The sequence below is a fragment of the Palaemon carinicauda genome, chromosome 26 (assembly GCF_036898095.1).
Source record: "Palaemon carinicauda isolate YSFRI2023 chromosome 26, ASM3689809v2, whole genome shotgun sequence".
Lineage (NCBI taxonomy): Eukaryota > Metazoa > Arthropoda > Malacostraca > Decapoda > Palaemonidae > Palaemon > Palaemon carinicauda.
The window spans coordinates 53157767-53162799 of NC_090750.1; the positions used below are offsets into that span (position 1 = coordinate 53157767).

The following is a 5033-nucleotide window of genomic DNA, read 5'->3' on the forward strand; positions in this document are numbered from 1 at the left end:
ATGCTATAATTCATAATTGACTTTATTTTGTAAAAAATAGTACGTGATAATGCATAATGAAACATCATAAGTAAAACCAACAAAAGTAAAAGAAATTTTCAAAGCATTGTTCACTTTCAGAGATTCTGTAATTATTCTATTTATATAAAGGCTTAAATAACCATAGAAACACCAGACATCTTAGTTGAAAAATAACCTTTCCACAATAGTAGCCTATCTCTTACAATCATGCTCCTCTATTATGTATTATAATCATTTCTTGCAAACAGCCTACGATATTTCATTTATATTTTGTCTATGGACGTCATATGTAGTTTTGTGTGACAAATATGCATACTCTCCCTAGTTTGAATCTCAACACTTATTTTTCTATACCGAGATTATTCATCTTTGCTTAGCTCACTTAAATCAAAGATCAATGGATAAACTAAGTAGTGTTAAGTTTTATACTCTCTTTATTCTTATCCCGGTCAGCCACCAAGTTATCTAATATTTATATCATATCTATATAGGAAAACTTACATTTTTGAAAATTTTATCCTTTTTTTTTCTCTATTCTATGTTATTTCCATTCATCTTTTTTTTTTTTTTGAAGTTTTAAGAGTTTATATATGGAAGATTTATTTCAATGTTAACTGTTCTTAAAATATCTTATTTTGATTGTTAAGTACTTCTCTTGTAGTTTATTTCCTTATGTCTTTTTTCCCTGGGCTGTTTTCCCTTCTGGAGCCCTTGGGCTTTGTATTTTGCTTTTCGAAGTAGGGTTGTAGCTTCGAAAGTAATAATAATGATAATGATAACAATGATAATAATAACAATAACTAATAATAATGATAATAATAACAATAACTAAAAATAATAATAATAATAATAATAATAATAATAATAATAATAATAATAATAATAATAATAATTCACAATTCTGTTACCAACGCCATGCATATAAGCGATTTTATATTCAGATCTACATGATCCAACAAAGTTGTTATTCATTACAATTCAATTTTTCTATCTGCTTTACCAACAGGACTGTCCAATTACCCGAAGAAAATCATTAAAAGCCTAAGTAAACATTCAAGTTTTCAGTTGAATGGCAGTAGTGCTTTTAGGGTATTCAAAATACTGAATATCTACACCAAGTCACGAATGACATTAAGTTTCTCTTAACTAAATATGAAATTATTAGACAGCGATCCGCGATATTTATGCTGGCAAGTATTCCTGTACTCCTGCGAAAAAAAAAGGCGAACTGTCTTAGTTGCAAAATGTGTCCTTTTAATCGTCAAAGATCGTCAAACTTAAAAGCAAATGTTTTTCATGTTGAACAGGCTGACATAAGTCTTATTAGATTATATATTGAAATATTTGTTTTAATGTTGTTGATGTTTTTAAAATATTCCATTTTGATTGTACATTACTTCTTTATGTCGTTTATTTATTTCTTTACTTCCTTTCCTCACTGGGCTATTTTCCCCTGTTGGTGCCCTTAGGCTTATAGTATCTTTCTTTTCCAACTAGGGTTGTAGGTTATGGAAAATACTTATTAAAAATGTTCAATGCTTTTTCATAGGATTTAAAGGTTTGTATGTGTGTGTATGTGTGTGTGTGAGAGAGAGAGAGAGAGAGAGAGAGAGAGAGAGAGAGAGAGAGAGAGAGAGAGAGACTTAAAAAACCGTAATTTTAATCGAAAATCTTCGTAAAAATATATTGTTTTTAGGCGTATTTCTTGGGAGAGAGAGAGAGAGAGAGAGAGAGAGAGAGAGAGAGAGAGAGAGAGAGAGAGAGAGAGAGAGAGAGAGAGAGAGAGTGTGAGAGAGTTCTTTGGCATCCTGACATTGAAGGACATTGACACCGATATCGTTTATTATAAATGAAGATTAAGAGAGAGAGAGAGAGAGAGAGAGAGAGAGAGAGAGAGAGAGAGAGAGAGAGAGAGAGAGAGAGAGAGAGAGAGAGAGAAACTTATTAATCATAAATACGAATAATATTTATCTATAAATCGATACATAGTGGTATAATGCTTAACGGCAGCATCCTTGCCCGGGGAACGCCAGAGTGCCAGACCCGCTCAAACTCGTTAGTTCCTCTGGTCGCTGCAACCTCACCATTATTTTCAGCTAAGGATGGGGTGTTTCGGAGAGCCTACAGGTCTACCTGCTGAGTCATTAGCAACCATTGCTTATCACTCCTTGGTCCTAGCTTGCTTGGAGAGGGGGCTTGGGCGCTGATCATATGAATAAATAGTCAGTCTCTAGGGCATTGTCCTGCGCGATGGGGCAATGTCACTGTCCCTTACCTCTGCTATTCCTGAGCGGACTTTAAACCTCTAAGTGTCAGGAAATGACGCATCTTTATAATTGCATTTTTTTTCTTTTCTAAAAGATATTATAAATATCATTTAAGGAGACGTGTTTTGCAACCTTTGACGAGGCTTTTACCGAATCACTTCAGAGGATATGAAGGTTTTCTTCAAAATAAGCCAAAGGAATACTCACTCACTCTTCAAGAAAGTGATTAAAATCTAAGCCTGTGACCTTTTTCGTAAAACACGCTAAAAAAAATAAAAAATTGCCTCGAGGATATCTTAGAAATTTCAATATTAAATACTTGAGATATAAAATCTTGTTTAATATTTGTGAAGTTCTTTTATATAAAATACTTGAATACGTGAATGCTTGTTATTTCTTTTTAATTTCAATGATATCAAATACTTAGGAGACAAAAGTTTATATGAAAATTTATAAAAGAAAAATTCAATGTAATTAAATATTTGAAAACATGAAGATTATTATTATTATTATTATTATTATTATTATTATTATTATTATTATTAATAGCCAAGCTACAACCCTAGTTGGAAAAGCAAAATGCTATAAGCCCAAGGGCTCCAACAGGGAAAAATAGCCCAGTGAGGGAAGGAAATAAGGAAATAAATAAAAGATGAGAATAAATTAACAATAAATCATTCTAAAAACAGTGACAACGTCAAAACAGATATGTCCTATATAAACTATAAACAACGGCAAAAACAGATATGTCATATATAAACTATAAAAAGACTCATGTCAGCCTGGTCAACATAAACACATATAACATGAATAAAACTCCATGCCTTGTCTGTTGATCTTTAGAATTAAAATCCATAATTATCCAGTTACCCAACGACTGTTATTGGGTTGTGGTTGCCGATATGGTAACATCTCTGTCTGGTAAACGCCCGACTCGGGGTTCGAGTCCCGCTCAAATTTTTTTTTTTTGGTCTCTGCAACCTCACCATTCTTGTGAGCTAAAGATAGGGGCTTTGGGAGGGCCTATAGGTCTATCTTCTGAGTCATTAGCAGCCATTGCCTGGCTCTCCTTGGTCTTAGCTTGCTTGGAGAGGGGGTTTGTGCGCTGATTATATGTATATATGGTCAATCTCTAGGGTATTGTCCTGCTCGATAGGGCGAAGTCCCTGTCCCTTGCCTCTGCCATCCTTGAGTGGCCTTTAAACCTGTTCACTCGTCGGAAAATTACCACTTCTTTTTAATCTGATGTCTTAGCGTCAACAACTGCTTTGGTTTAATTACTTTTATCTTGTAATTTCCTGTAATTGTCTCTAAGCATAGATCTGGCAGTAATTTTAATAATCTGGAAGCGTTTTGAACGTTATGGGTGTTGTCTGAGCAGAGATTTTTGTTTTTAGTTTACCTTTTAAATATTGTAAAACTTTTTTTTTTTTTATTCTTCACCTGAAGAGGCACTTTGGAAAAAAAGTGCGGAGACTCCTGGTATTTTTCTAATATAATACCCAAAATAAAGGTTTATGTTCAGTTTTAAGAATTTCTATATCAAATATTTGAATACATAAAAAGATTAATGTTAAAACAATTAACGACAGCTTCAAGTATTTTTCTAATTCCAGTGATATCAAATACTTGTTTACAGAGTAATTTAAATGTTAGAAAAACAAAAGTTAGATTAATTTGTTCACTGATATAAAATACTAATTTAAAAGTGTTAAAAAATTACTTTTTTTTTAAAAATTTTAATGATATAAAATACGAATTTACATAAGTTTATATCTCATGTGGAATACCTTCCAACTGATAGGCTTCACGAAGTTCATTCTCATACAACGGCAATTTCCCTCAGAATTATTAATACCCCCCCAAAAATAGTATAAAATTCATGATAATCAGGATTTATTACTGTCCTTGTAAAAATACAAAGGAAAAATTTGGACGATGCAAGTTGCAACCTTAAAAATAAGACTTCAATATGTCACAGTGGCACCAACACTGTTCCTATTAAAAAATCCTCATACTCAGCTGAACCCCTCGTCAGGCTGGGAGGAGCGGAGATATGAAAAGTCCCCTTTTGTTCCTCCGATATCTGCCACCCCCAAAAATTAGGGGCAGTACCTTGGTAGCCCCTTTTGTTCCTCTGATATCTGCCACCCCCCCAAAATTGGGGGCGGTACCTTGGTATCCCCTTTTGTTCCTCTGATATCTGCCACCCCCAAAAATTAGGGGCAGTACCTTGGTAGCCCCTTTTGTTCCTCTGATATCTGCCACCCCCCAAAATTGGGGCAGTACCTTGGTATCCCCTTTTGTTCCTCTGATATCTGCCACCCCCCCAAAATTGGGGGGCAGCACCTTGGTATCCCCTTTTGTTCTTCTGATATCTGCCACCCCCCAAAATTGGGGGCAGCACCTTGGTATCCCCTTTTGTTCTTCTGATATCTGCCACCCCCCAAAATTGGGGGCAGCACCTTGGTATCCCCTTTTGTTCTTCTGATATCTGCCACCCCCCAAAATTGGGGGCAGCACCTTGGTATCCCCTTTTGTTCTTCTGATATCTGCCACCCCCCAAAATTGGGGGCAGCACCTTGGTATCCCCTTTTGTTCTTCTGATATCTGCCACCCCCCAAAATTGGGGGCAGCACCTTGGTATCCCCTTTTGTTCCTCTGATATCTGCCACCCCCCCAAAATTGGGGCAGCACCTTGGTATCCCCTTTTGTTCCTCTGATATCTGCCACCCCCCAAAATTG

General features: G+C 35.3%; 1 protein-coding gene across 1 annotated transcript in view; it reads left to right on the plus strand.

The window, feature by feature from the left end:
• The window catches only part of LOC137619512 (uncharacterized), an 82152-nt gene that overhangs the window by 823 nt on the left and 76296 nt on the right, over nt 1-5033 (plus strand). The window lies entirely within an intron of this gene.